The sequence below is a fragment of the Triticum urartu genome, chromosome 2 (genome assembly GCF_003073215.2).
Source record: "Triticum urartu cultivar G1812 chromosome 2, Tu2.1, whole genome shotgun sequence".
In the NCBI taxonomy this organism is placed as follows: Eukaryota; Viridiplantae; Streptophyta; class Magnoliopsida; order Poales; family Poaceae; genus Triticum; species Triticum urartu.
Window position 1 is genome coordinate 352,103,743 of NC_053023.1, and position 15,560 is coordinate 352,119,302.

Consider the following 15,560-nt stretch of genomic DNA (forward strand, 5'->3'; position numbering starts at 1 on the left):
CGGTAATAGGAGGCAGGGGACACAATGTTTTACCCAGGTTCGGGCCCTCTTGATGGAGGTAAAACCCTACGTCCTGCTTGATTGATATTGATGATATGGGTAGTACAAGAGTAGATCTACCACGAGATTAGAGAGGCTAAACCTGTAACGCCCTCGATGCGGCTATATCTCCCACGTGTCGAAGCACGACTTAGAGGCATAACCGCATTTAAAGCAATGTCGCAAGTGAGGTAATCTTCACACAACCCATGAAATACATAAGGGAAAAAGATACATAGTTGGCTTACAATCGCCACTTCACACAATTACATGAATAAAGCATTACATCAACCAGATACAACCAACGTCCGACTATGGAACCAAAATAAACGAAGACTACCCCAAAAGCTACATAGATCCCCGATCGTCCCGACTGGGCTCCACTACTGATCAACTGGAAACGGAACAACATAAAGGACAAGATCTTCATCGAGCTCCTCCTGAGCTTGGTTGCGTCATCTGCACGGTTCAACGGCACCTGCAAGCTGGTTTTGGAAGTATCTGTGAGTCACGGGGACTCAACAATCTCACACCCTTGCGATCAAGACTATTTAAGCTTACAGGAAGGGTAAAAGGTATGAGGTGGAGCTGCAGCAAGCGACTAGCATATTTGGTGGCTAACAACGCAAATGAGAGCGAGAAGAGAAGGCAAAAGCACGGTCGAACAACTATGATCAAGAAGTGATCCTAAAACAACCTACGTCAAGCATAACTCCAACACCGTGTTCACTTCCCGGACACCGCCGAAAAGAGACCATCACGGTAACACACACGGTTGATGTATTTTAATTAAGGTCAACTTCAGGTTTTCTACAATCGAACATTAACAAATTCCCATCTGCCCATAACCGCGGGCACGGCTTTCGAAAGTTCAAATCCCGCAGGGGTGTCCCAACTTAGCCCATCACAAGCTCTCACGGTCAACGAAGGATATTCCTTCTAGCGGGAAGACCCGATCAGGCTCGGAATCCCGGTTACAACACATCCTCGACAATGGTAAAACAAGACCAGCAAAGCCACCCGAATGTGTCGATAAATCCCGATAGGAGCTGCACATATCTCTTTCTCAGGGCACACCGGATTGTCCAAGGTTCCGGTAGGCCAACTCAGAGTTGCCCCTGGTGGCCACCGGCAGCTGACAGGTTGGACCAACACTAAGAGGAGCACTGTCCTGGGGGTTTAAATAAAGATGACCCTTGAGTCTGCAGAACCCAAGGGAAAGAAAAAGGCTAGTTGGCGAATGGTAAAACCAATGTCGGGCCTTGCTGGAGGAGTTTTATTCAAGGCGAACTGTCAAGGGGTTCCCATTATGACCCAACCGCATAAGGAACGCAAAATCCGGGAACATAACACCGATATGACGGAAACTAGGGCGGCAAGAGTGGAACAAAACACCAGACATAAGGCCGAGCCTTCCACCCTTTACCAAGTATATAGATGCATTAATTAAATAAGAGATATTGTGATATCCCAACAAAATATCCATGTTCCAAACATGGAACAAGCTCCAATCTTCACCTGCAACTAACAACGCTATAAGAGGGGCTGAGCAAAGCGGTAACATAGCCAAACAACGGTTTGCTAGGACATGGTGGGTTAGAGGTTTGGCTTAACAATATGGGAGGCATGATAAGCAAGTGGTAGGTATCGCAGCATAGGCATAGCAAAAGAGTGAGCAACTAGCAAGCAAAGATAGAAGTGATTTCGAGGGTATGGTCATCTTGCCTGAAATCTCGCAAGGAAGAAGAGCGAGTCCATGAAGAAGACAAATGGGCGTAGCCAACGAATCCTCACAAACGCAACGTTATCGGAACCAACCGAAGAAACACACCGGAAAGAAGCAAACAACATGGTAAACAACTATCACATAACCATGGCATGATCCACAACCAAGTATGATGCATGTCCGGTTTAACGATACATGGCATGGCATGGCAAAGTGCACAAACAATCCTACAAATTAAGTGGAGCTCAATATGCAACCGAGTTGCATATTGGAGAAAACACCACATGACTTATTTAATTCTCTCTCGTTTATGTACCCAACAATATTAAATTTTGTTAAACATGGCAAGATGGTGAAGCAAAGAAAACTACCTATCTAGTCAAGTTTAAATGAGGCCGGAAACAACAAACAACAATTCTAGAAAATCCTCATGTGCATTTATTAGGTTTGGTACTATTCTGCCCTAAACACAATTTTAGAGTTGTTAAACATGCAAAGTAAGGCCACCATGTTAAACTAGACAAAATCCTACCCCATTTACATATAAAGTTTATTTAAAACCGAGCTACAGTTATTTAGTTATGATTTAAACCGTTTTAGCAAGTTATTTAAGAAAATTAAAACAAACAGCATTTTAAACATTTTAAACATAGATGAAAGTTGCATATTATTAAACTAGATTAAAAACTAAGCAAGTTTCATATACAAAGTTTTTACATATGATGTATGGTTGTTGAGTTTAAATATGCATGAAGTTCAAGGGTGTTTCTGCAAAACTGGCACTCTCTGGGAAAAAGCTAAATTCACTGGACAGGAAAAAAACATGATGGGCTAGAACTGAATTGGCCCAGCAGCAGGATAAGAAAGGTGGGGCGCTGGGGGTAGCCTGACCCATGGGCCGGGCCCAGTTTGTGGAGGAGCAGGGCAGGCCGGATCTGGCTGCTAGGCGCGCAGCTGGGCCTCGGGCGCTGGCAGGCCGGCGCACTCGGGCACTGGATGGATCGCCCCTACCGATCCCACTGGATTGAGGCAGGGACGGGCGCGGTCAACAGGCGTGTTCTGCACGCTCGACTCTGAAGAAAAAGGAACAACAGCAGGCGCAGCGAGCCTTGCAGCGTCGGTGGACCTCCGGGAAGAAGATGGCGGCGACTGGGCGGAGCTGTGGGCGAGTAGCGGTAGCGCGACAGCGGAATCCGGCCAGGAAGGGCCTGGAGGCGGCGGATCCGACGGAACTCAAGGCGGGATGCTCGCTGGCGAGGTCGGACAGCATCGGGAAGATGCGAGGCGAGGCCGCGGTCTTGGCGCAGAGGAGGCGCGTGGCTGCACTTGCAGGCGAGCAGTGGCGCAAAGATGGGGCCGTCCCTTGTGACAAGTGGGGTGCAGGCGCGGCGGCACTGCCGGAAGAGAGGCAGACGACGGGGAGGTGTTCATGGTGATGGTAGAGACTGCACAAGGGCATCGACCATGACCTCGGGCGCTGTGAAGAAAGAGAACAAAGGGCGACGAACATGAGAGAAAATAGAGAGATTGAAAGGGAAGGAGAAGAAGGGAACGGGCCAGGGGAAGCCGCCTGATGGTTGAGTTCCCTGGTGGTGGTGCTCCGGTGGCGGTGAACTCCGGCGAGGCGAGTTGCGGGAGGAGAGCACGGGAGGGGCTCCAAGAGAATGTCCTCTTCTCTGGGACGAGAGGAGGCAGAAGAGAGCGATGGTTGGTTGGTAGCTAAAATCGAGGAGGAGGGGATCGGTGGCTGGTTCGAGTGGATCAAGGGGAGGATATGGTTGGCCCTTTGCTGAAAACAAGGGAGATGGTCAGCTCGGCTGGATCGGGAGGGATCCCGAGGAAAAACAAAGTGGCGGCGGCGCGAGGGAAGGGAGGAAGGGACAAGCTAGGAATAGGGTTTAGGAATATATATATATATATATATATATAGCAAGGGGATTAGGGTAGGGTTAACTGGAACCTCCGATTTAGATCGGGCGGTCGAGAAAAAAAAGGTTAGGAAGTCTAATAAACAAAACGGAGATGTTTTGTAGATGTTAGGGGATGATCCGGATCCAACGGTGACGGCAGTCCGAGTCGGGTCCGGGACAGCTTTCGGGCGCGCGCGAGGAGGGTGGCGGGCTGACAAGAGAGGTTAGGTAGGGCCTGGCGGTGAGTAGTGAGCTATGTAGACGGTCTCGAGCTGAGAGAAGAGCAGAGAGGGAGGCCCGGCGACTATTTTCGGAGACCGAAAACGTCCGACGTGTGCCCGACTATAATGCGGCTATAGTTTAACGGTTGGTCTATCAGACGAACTCCGAATGCGATGAAACTTGGCAAGCGACCTACTAACAACAAAACAACACCGCATGCCAACTTTCACCCCATTACGAGAATATTTTCTGGCCACTTATAAAATAATATTTCGGATGTGCCGCGGGCGCGTGCAAGTGTGTCTGGACTCAGAACGGACAACAGACGAAACTGGGGAAACCCGGACGAATGTAAGATTTGAAAACATGATGATGCAATGCACATGATGACATGACAAGACATGCATGACACGCAAGCAATGACATGGCAACAACAGCGAATAACTGGAGGACAACTGGCACATCGGTCTCGGGGCGTTACAACACTCCACCACTACGAGAGGATCTCGTCCCGAGATCTAGAATGGCACCGGAGGGAAAAACGGAAGAGAAAGAGAAGAGGTAAAACTAAGTTGCTCCTTTGACAAATGAGTGAAACCATGAACCTTGAGAGGTTGAACAAATTGAAAGAAAGAATGAAACAAAGAAGAACAGAGTTGAAAGCACTCCGGTAGGGAAGAGTAACAAGGAAGAACGAATTCGGACAGCACTCCGGTTGGAAACTGATATGAAACTTGATAAGATGGAAAGAACTTGAGCAGAGGTCACAACACTCCGGTTAAATGGATAAACCAAGAAAAGAACACGATCCTAACAAAACAAGAAGATGGGCTGAAGAGAGCAACATCACAATGCCTCTGGAACAAAAGTAAGAATGGAATGGAATGAACAAAGGGAAACAAGATCTTGAGACAGCACGCTTACAACAAATGCTAGAACGGAGTTGCTGGATTATCAACAACGAAAAGGATTAGCTTGATATGGACTTATAGAGGACATCTCAAAATTATGAGGTGACAACTTGCCACTCACGAAAAAGATTTGATTGGATTGATATCAACAAGGAGACGAGAAAGCTATTTCACCGGGAGGATGAAAGAAGAACTTGGGTCACTTATGAGCATCATAGATAGCAACAATCCTTAGGGTAGGCTTTAGGTGAAACATGACACAAGATGACTCCAACAAAGAGGTTGATGGATTTAAAATACCTCATTCTTAACAACATGTGAAACATGAAGCATGAACTCAAATTATCAAGAATGACGTAATACCACCTCCGATGATATGGTAGAAAGAATTGCACTCCGGATTGCCAGATGAAGAATGCTTGAGCTCCTATGAAGAGAATCTCGATGAACCACTTCGAGAAAGAATTAAATCCTTGATGACCCATCATGTAGAACCTTCATGAAGAACTCTGGTAAACAAAGAATGATCAAACGGAAGGAGAGAGAGGTTGAAAACACAAGGCGAACCCTTGTAATGATTTATATGGATCTTCACGATGAAATAATTGAAATAACTTTGAGCTCCAGAAAGAAAGATGGACAACTTGAATCGAGAATTTGATGAACCTCCGGAATAGGGAATTAATCACTTGGATGAACAAGAATAAGAATTAGATTATGCTTATCCTTCACCAATTAAATTGATGACAACCAACGGATTTGGCATATTACTTATTCTCATAGAAAAGATTAAGAGAGATATAGCATAAATTTGGGAAAACCTTCAACGAACCACCGGTAGAATTTGAAAGAACGAAAGAATTGATATGATAACCAAGGAAGAGAGATCTTGAACGAACCACCGTAAGAATTGAAAACGATTGAAGAAAAGATAAAGAGACACCGGGAAAAATTAGAAAACAAATGGAAATACTTAACAAAATTTAGATACCAGAGAACGAAGAGAACACGAGCTGATTAGAGGATATTTCATCGATGCACCGATAAGATTTCGAGAATGAAAGCTGAAAGCTGAGAATGAATAAATCTGAGATAATGGCCTTTGGGTGAAACAAACTGAAAAGACTCCTGAATTGCTCCGGATGGATGAAAAGATTTCCCATAATCGAAATAATTATGAGAGGATGGCCTTGAACTAGAATCATGAATCTTGAAGAGAATGGACCAAGATATGGAGGAAAAACTCTTCTTCGATCCTCAAATGCAGAGAATGATGATGAGAAACACCACCATGAATTGTTGAGGCACTCCGGAATGAAAAATTGGAAAGGTTGAGCCAACAATGAAAAGAATTTCACAGATCTTGGAGAAGACATTTGACTGATGACAATTCATTCTTACATCAAACTTTGAAAAGAATTTGATGGAGGCTCCGGGAAAATAGAAGAGTTAGGTAAGATCCTAGGAAAATACATGTGTGTTAGGGCCCACTCAAAAGAAACACCATTGAAATGATTTAAAATAGAGGTTGCACCGGTTGAATTAAATGTCTTGAATGAGATAACAACCTCGAAAGAGCTTGAAAGGATTACGAAAGCAGAGTGGAAACACGAATCTTCGAGATATCTTGAGCACTCCGGAACAATAGAATAACGAGCATGGAATGACTGAATATAAGGTGCACCGGCATGAGAAGGCATTTGAAATACGGAAAAGAATATTGTCGGTGTCAAAACCGGTGGATCTCGGGTAGGGGGTCCCGAACTGTGCGTCTAGGCGGATGGTAATAGGAGACAAGGGACACGATGTTTTTACCCAGGTTCAGGCCCTCTCGATGGAGGTAAAACCCTACTCCTGCTTGATTAATATTGATGATATGGGTAGTACAAGAGTATATCTACCACGAGATCAAGGAGGCTAAACCCTAGAAGGTAGCCTATGGTATGATTGTTGTATGATGAAGTTGTCCTACAGACTAGAACCCTCCAGTTTATATAGACACCGGATAGGGTTAGGGTTACACAGAGTCGGTTACAATGGTAGGAGATCTTGAATATCCGCATCGCCAAGCTTGCCTTCCACGCCAAGGAAAGTCCCATCCGGACACGGGACGAAGTCTTCAATCTTGTATCTTCATAGTCCTGGAGTCCGGCTGAAGGTATAGTCCGGCTACCCGAACACCCCCTAATCCAGGACTCCCTCAGTAGCCCCTGAACCAGGCTTCAATGACGACGAGTCTGGCACGCAGATTGTCTTCGGCATTGCAAGGCGGGTTCCTCCTCCAAGTCCTTCAAGAAGATTTTAAACACCAAGGATAGTGTCCGGCTCTGCAAAATAAGTTTCCACATATTGCCATAGAGAGAATAATATCAACACAAATCTAATCTGCTGACGTATTCCGCAGCGTGACATCACACTACGGCCAAGTCCTTTACTCGAATCGTTTTTACTTTTCCACCTCAGCACGTTTAGCGAGGCGGTTTCCTTGGCATGTCTTGTCAAAGCAGAGATTGTGTCCCCCCTTTTACGGGATTCTCATCAATATGGACGTGGGTAACCCAATCATGCCTGTTAGCATGTTTCCTCGATTAAAGGCGAGTCCCAAACGGTTACGGGGAGGGCTCTTGGTATTCAACCTCTTATAAAGAGACCAGGGCCTTACTCCTTTTCCCCAATCTCAAAATAAGTTCGCCCATCGCCTCGAGTTCCAACACCCTAGGCTCTAGATTCCAGGCCCTTCGGACCTTCGACAATGTACGGTTCCGACCTTCAAGGCCGGAGGACGTGCTAAAGTTGAGAGAGGCTAAGTTCTTGACCGCCGAAATTTCGCATAGGTTGCCTGCTCAAAGGCAGGCTATTCCCAGTCCCCATGCCGGTGAGAGCGTAGTGTTCATGTCTCACTTCCTTCGGGGTTAGGCTTTCCGATGGATCCCTTCGTGAGGGGGCTGCTATTTTATTACGGGATGGAATTTCATGACTTAGCTCCGGAGTCCATCCTCCACATTTCCTCATTCATCGTTGTGTGCGAAGCGTTCCTCCGTGTTACTCCTCACTTCGGATTATGGATCAAGACTTTTGGAGTGGAGCCGAAGATGATCGAGGGACGGCATGCAGAGTGCGGAGGCGCTGTCATAAGTAAGAATGCTGATGCTCCATGGCCCGAGGGCTCCTTTCAAGAGGAGCTCGGCTTGTGGCAACGAGAGTGGTTCTATATCACCGCTCCCAGGAGCGCCAAGTGGGTGGCGCCTCCTGCCTTTCGCTCGGGTCCCCCATCACGGCTAGCGTCATGGGTCAACAAAGGATTAAATTGGGGGTTATCCAAAGACGTGCCCCTGTTACAGGGGCGCATCAGGGATCTCTTAGAAAGAGACCTCAACCTGGTCAAGGTGACGCAGGTCATGCTGATTCACCGAACACTGCCCGGCAAACGTCGCTCCCTTTGTCTGTGGGAGTTTAATTCGGAGGGACCACGAGCTCTCTAGCATTTTATGGGCCCAACGCCCGTGGAGATGTATAAAATGTTCTTCGGATAACAAGAAATGTGTCCGGATTGGACCGAGGACGCAGGCCTAAGCCGCAATCGCCCAGATACCCAAGTAAGTAACCTTATGCCCAGACTTACTATCCATATAATCGTCATAAACTTGCCCCTTAAAAGAGCTGTCCTTTTAAACAGGAGTGGATAGCGAAGGCAAAGCTGATCAGGTGTCCGGCTCCCCTTCCCGAAACCAGGCCGGATCCCGTGCTTGTCAGGATGTTGAAGATAATGCCTTTGGAGGGAAGTAAGTGGGAGGACAAGGGAACTATGGCCTCCTCGAAGGAGGCTGCTCCGAAGGGAGGAACCGACAATTCCTCTCCTAAGGGGAAGAAGAGGGCCGCCTCTGACGACCCGGAGACCATGGCCTCGAAGCGGGGGAGAAAATCCTCGTTAGAGGGTCCGACGCCGGGGAGTTCCTCGGCCGAACTACGCCCTCAAAGGGATCAGCCCTCCAGCGAGCCGTAAGTAGAGAGAGGTTTTCCTTTTGAGGGATGAGAGAAATCCTTGATTTATATCTGAGAAGATTAACCTAAATTTTACCTTGTAGCTCGGACCTCAGCCCTTCTCAGCAAAGCTCGTCTTCGGGGGATCTTCTTCCGGAGATGATGGAGAGCGGGACGCCTCCCCCTGTCGTACCACCTAGCGAGGCGGGCGACCCTGAGGTGTCGTCGCGGAGGTTTCTCTGAATCCGGTAGGGGCGGAAGATAGCTATGTGTCCCCCCAAGGTTCTCCATGTCTGGCCTTCGAAAGAGGCCATAGGACAAGTGCGGCACCGTCTGGTGCTCGGTCGGAGGAGCTAAAGATTCTGCTGGGGCAAGCTTCTATCTCAGAGGAGCACCGTGCATTGATGGGCACGGTGATTGAAAGGATTTCATCCACAGAAAACGGATTGCATGAGGCCGTCAAAAGTTTACTGACGGGTTTTGAGGTACGTTAGATATTGTAAGCTTTGGTCAGTTGCGCATAAGTATGATGCGCCCTGTGTAGATAGTAGCCCCTGAGACTCTACGCGTTGTCAAGAAATGACGGCACACAGAGGATCATAATCCCAGGTCTAAGATGTCGCCTTTGAATGTAGGTGGCGAGGTGTCCGGAATCAAGCCGAACTGGTGATGTGGCCGAACTAAAGCGGCAACTGGACGTGGCAGATGCCGACATCGCACTTGTCAACAAGCGGCTTGATGAGGGTCAAGGTATGTAATTCTTCGGGCGGCATCAGGTAAGAGGAGCTTCATGCCAGTGTCTTACAATGTGTGTGCTTGACGCAGATGGTACGACCACCGTGGAGAATCTTAGGGCAGAACTTGCCCGAGCTAAGGAGCAAGCCAGAAAAAGCGATGCGGCTGCCGAGAAGGCCCTTGAAGAGCTGAGAGCCGAACAGGCTGCTCACTGCCGAAGCAAAGAAGAGATGGTAAAGAGCGCTGCAGACCGTTGCAAACTTCTTGAGAAAGAAGACTGGGCGAGACAGACGGACTTAGAGAAGGCCGTTGCCGATGCCAAGGACGCTTGCTCTGCGATAAGAGCTGCGAAGGAGGAGCTGCGTCAGGCCGAACAGATTGCGGCTGGAAAGCCCTTTATGCTGCGAAGGAAGTTTTGTGATCCGAAGTTTGCTTCATTGGACCAGATGTGGAGTGTGGAGGACACCTATCTGGATTTGGCAGGAAGTGCTGCTGATGCGACCGAACACTTTCGAGATCTAAAAGATCGCGAAGTGGAAAAGCTTTTCTGGTCACAGTTCCACAATCCAGAGCGTCCACTAGCAGTGGACGATCGCCTAGCTCAATGGGCCGAACTGAATAGATTGTCCGAACTCGCCATGAAGTACGTCATGGGTCATCTGTGGCCTGGGAGATCGGAGCCGAAGAGTTATTTCAGCTTGGTGCAGCAATTCTTTGACGCGGTGCCGCGTATCAATGCGATGAAGAGGTTAGCATGCATAGAGGGCGCACGGATGGCTCTTGCCCGTGTCAAGACATACTGGGCAGAGATGGAGACCACCGTTGTTGCGTCCCGAGATTCGGACAAAAGACGAGTACCCTCCGAGCACTATTTTCAGGAAGTCCTTGAAGGCGCTCGTGTAATAGAGACGCAGTGCTCGAAGGATGCTATGTTATGATAGCATATGTAATTATAAAGCAATATTTTGATAAATTGTAGTGGCCTTTTATACTTGTGCCTTCAAGTATTGGGAACACCTCCTGTGCGGCCGTTTTAAGATATATATATATAAGATCTGAAAGATGGCAGTCATTGGCTTCAGCCCCCACGCACATAGTGCGGGGGTGCTCGCAGAAGATGCATTTTCACACTTAACCCAACGTCTTGGTCCTACAAAGGAGGTGATAGCGCAGCGGGCCAGGCAACCAGACTATAATGCTTTAACACTTTCACTTAGCCATAGGAGCTTGACTGTGGGACTATTTAGGTAGCCCCTTGGTGGCGACTGCGCTCGCCCGAGTTCAGGGCGCGTATGTGCCTGGCCGGGTAACGGCCCTTCGTTAAAACGGAGGAATCCTATAGATTCCGATAGGTCATCGGGTGGCTGACCAGTCTCACGCTACATCATGACAGTCAGTTTTCGGCTTTCTCTACTGAGGCGCTCGCCCGGCCTAACCGGGGCAGAATCGTAGTAGTTCTCCTGGTGCTACCTTAGCCGATAGAGCGGAACATAAGGTAGCCGAACTTAGGAGCCGGGCAACCCAACATTTGACCAAAGACATGATTCGGAGCTGATGCATATAATGCCAAAACCCGCGACGCGGAACACTTCCTAAGGTGTTCGGTCTTTATGAGTGCGGGCAAAACAACACTCTTTATTAAAAAGCCCCTAGTGTCCAGGTACACGCAAAAATTCTGACGTGGCCACATGCCAAGACGCTAGCCTCCTCCTTGGTTACATCAGAGAAAACCAGGGGATATGTAGCAACAAGAGACAGTAAAAAAGGTTTACGCAGGGTCTTAATCTAAAAAGAATCCTTAGGACAAGTCCCTACTGCACGTCTGCGCCTGTGTCTCCGTTGTGCCGTATCCTGGACGGGCGCCGCACGACGTTCATCTGCGAAAGAGAGGAACTGAGATGAAAATGGGTCGTGCTGAACAAAAGTTTAAAATAAGCAAAGTATAAAGTAAAATATATAGAACTGAGCCCCTAGTGCGGGGGTATATGGCCACTAAGCCTGCATCAATGATGATTTTGTACCGAACTCGTCTATCCGCGTTCGTGGTCTTTAATGACCTATTCCGAAATTTTTGGCCCGTGAAGCCATTTTACTGTGGGGCTGTCAAAGCGGCCGCACAGTCCTGCGCTTGGGGGAGGGGCACATCAATGCTTCCCCTTCAAAGAGATGATGCCTCGTGGACCAGGCATCTTAAGCGTTAGAGATGCATAATGCGGTATTGCGTTAAAGAGGGCGAAAGCTTCACGTCCCAGTAGTGCTTGATAGCGACTGGAGAATGGGACGATGTGGAAGGTCAGATTTTCGCGGCGGAAGTTATCGGTAGAGCCGAATATAACTTCGAGCCTGAGAAAACCCATGCAATGGGTGTCCGGACCAGGCGTGACCCCTTGAAAGGCGGTTTTGCTGCGGCGGATTCTTGCTGGGTCTATCCCCATGTGGCGGATTGTGTCCTGATATATCAGGTTTAGTCCACTGCTGCCGTCCATAAGGACATTTGAAAACTGGAGTCCGCCAATTATTGGATCGAGTACCAAGGCAGTCCAGCCTGCGTTCCTGATACTTCTAGAATAATCCAGCTGATCGAAGATGATTGGTTTTGACAACCAATGGCGGGACCCCTTTGGGATAGGTCGTATGGTGCGTACCTTTATGGGCACCGCAGGTTTTGTTAGGTGAAGTAAGTTTACTGTTTTTACTTCTTGTGGGAAGTTCTTTTGTTTCCTGGTGCTCTACTTTTGGGGTTCATCCTCGTCTTCTCTTGGTGTGTCGAGCCCCTTGTGTTTGGTGTTGAGTCTGCCGGATTGTTTGAAAACCCAACAATCTCTATGGGTATGGTTAGCAGGCTTACCGGGGGTACTGTGTATTTGACATATCCTGTCCAGGATTTTGTTTAAGTTGGATGGATCATCCCTGTTATCCTGGAGGGGTGGCTTTGTCTGATTCTGTCGTGAGCTTTTGAATCCGGCGTTGACTGCCGTGCTCTTCGGACTTTTTTCCTTAGTCCGGCGACGGTCCTTGTTGCGTCGCGGTTTTCCATTTCCATCCCTAGTTTCGGATGTACTTGGGTCACTCGGCCTGCATCTTGCCAACCAGCTGTCCTCTCCTGCACAAAAGCGGGTCATGAGGCTTGTTAGTGCGGCCATTGTTCTTGTCTTTTCTTGGCCAAGGTGTCTGGCGAGCCATTCGTCTCGGACGTTATGCCTGAAAGCTGCTAAGGCTTCGGCGTCCGGACAGTCGACTATATGATTCTTTTTAGTGAGGAATCTATTCCAGAATTGCCGAGCTGATTCTCCGGGCTGTTGAGTTATGTGACTAAGATCGTCTGCATCCGGAGGGCGGACATAGGTCCCTTGAAAATTTGCTCGGAAAGCGTCCTCGAGTTCTTCCCAACTTCCGATTGTGTTTCCAGGAAGGCTTTTAAGCCAATGCCGGGCTGGCCCTTTAAGCTTAAGGGGTAAGTATTTTATGGCGTGGAAGTCATCTCCTCTAGCCATATGTATGTGGAGGATATAATCCTCGATCCAGACTCCAGGGTCTGTTGTTCCATCATATGCCTCTATGTTTACGAGTTTGAATCCCTCTGGAAATTCATAGTCCTGGACCTCATTGGTGAAACATAGGGGGTGTGCGGCGCCCCTGTATTTGGGTGTGCCAGATTCTGATGATGGCTTTATTGCAATGCTTACGAGAGCTTGCTTTCTTGGCCCGTAAATGGACCTGACTGGGCCCTGATGCGAATCCTTAAGTGGGTCGCATGCCGATTTAAGTGCGGCGCCGCTTGCCGCTTTATGCTGGCCATGGGGTCGTCTATCCGACCATGTGGCTTTCTTATTTTTTGAATGCGAGGGCTCTAGGGCCTCTTCGTCGAATTCAGGCAGTAGCTTTCTCTTCGGATAGCTTGTAGTGCGGCGGCTGTCGCCGTATTTTATCTGCGGTATTGATTACTTTGCTCCATCGGATCCCGAGTGCATCTTCCGCCGTTTTTAGCTTCCGCTTCAGCTTTTTCAGGCTGTGTGCTGTTGCAACGAGCCTCTTGTGGAGATTCTTCTGCTTTGTGGGTTTATCTGGCGTAAGGTCGTCCGGAGTGCCGTTTTCGCCGGGGGAGGGATGTTCGGTTTCTCTATCCGTGTTGCCCTGTTTGGACGGTTGCTCTAAGTCCTGCCCGTCGTCTACCGGCTCATCCTGCTCTATGGCTGGGTCTTGATCGAGGCGGGGCTTGGGTCGGCGTTTACGCCGACGCTTTGATTGCTTTTCGAGGGATCGGTCCCCCCTTCCATCCCCTTTTTCCTCGTTGTCGTTTCCTTTAGGGGTATCCACCATGTACACATCGTGAGATGGGGTGGCTATCCAATGCCCTATGGGCATTGGCTCATCTGTATCTCCTGCATCGTCGTCCATGTTGTCGATGTGTGTGGAGTCGAAGTTGAGCACGTCGTTTACATTGTCGACAGTGGCTACCAAGTGGGTGGTGGGTGGGCTTTGAATTTCTTCATCGTCCGTATCCTATCCTCGCTGACCGTAGTCCGGCCAGGGCTCTCCTGATAAAGAGAGAGACTTTAGAGAATTCAGGATGTCGCCAAAAGGCGAGTGCTGAAAGATGTCCGCGGCGGTGAACTCCATTATCGGCGCCCAATTGGGGGGTTCGGAGTTCGGAGAGGAATCCAGCTCCTTGGAGTCACGGGCCATGCGGAACGCAGGGCTGACGTTCGGCTCGATCGCCTTTGAGATCATAGCCCCTGAGGTGACGTCCAACCGCTCATCCTCGATTGGTGCAATAGGCTCCGAATAAAGGGTCGGAACCGGTGCTTGTGCGGCCTCCAGGGCACTGTTCGGCGGTAGAGTTAGATCATGCCTCTCGACACAGTGCGGCGCGCTCAGCTGTGGCTTGAATCCGTCGAAGATCGAATCCCCGTGGGTGTCTGCCGTGTAGTTTAAGCTTCCAAACCTGACCTGATGGCCAGGGGCGTAGCTTTCGATCTGCTCCAGGTGGCCAAGCGAATTGGCCCGCAGTGCGAAGCCGCCGAAGACGAAGATCTGTCCGGGGAGAAAAGTCTCACCCTGGACCGCATCGTTGTTGATGATCAGAGGAGCCATCGGGCCTAAAAGTGACGACACAGAGGAACTCTCAATGAAAGCACCAATGTCGGTGTCAAAACCGGCTGATCTCAGGTAGGGGGTCCCGAACTGTGCGTCTAGGCGGATGGTAACAGGAGACAAGGGACACGATGTTTTTACCCAGGTTCGGGCCCTCTCGATGGAGGTAAAACCCTACTCCTGCTTGATTAATATTGATGATATGGGTAGTACAAGAGTAGATCTACCATGAGATCAAGGAGGCTAAACCCTAGAAGCTAGCCTATGGTATGATTGTTGTATGATGAAGTTGTCCTACGGACTAGAACCCTCTGGTTTATATAGACACCGGATAGGGTTAGGGTTACACAGAGTCGGTTACAATGGTAGGAGATCTTGAATATCCGCATCGCCAAGCTTGCCTTCCACGCCAAGGAAAGTCCCATCCGGACACGGGACGAAGTCTTCAATCTTGTATCTTCATAGTCCTGGAGTCCGGCTGAAGGTATAGTCTGGCTACCCGAACACCCCCTAATCCAGGACTCCCTCAAATATGATTTAACACCGAAATCTTGAATTGAATCCATCGGAGAAGAAAAGAATGAAGAATGACGAACATGAAGCTCCATTAGAATCTTCATTAGAATAGCCGGATAAGAACATTGACGAAAAAAGAATGGAGAGGCTTCTCATCAATAAGATGATACTGGATTACAAAATCTTAGTCCTTGAAGAAAAAGGGGTGGGTGGGCGGGAAAACAAAGACAATTTGGGATGGATGAAACAAACACCATTGACAAAGATGAGATTGAATCTTGCAAATGTTGAAAATGAACGGATCCACTTGAAGAGAGACACACCGGTTGAAAAGGATTGCCATGACAATCTCGATGATCAAGAAGGATTAGTATTCACATGGGAACATGAGAACACCATTTGGGGAAGGTATGGAATCAACATTTG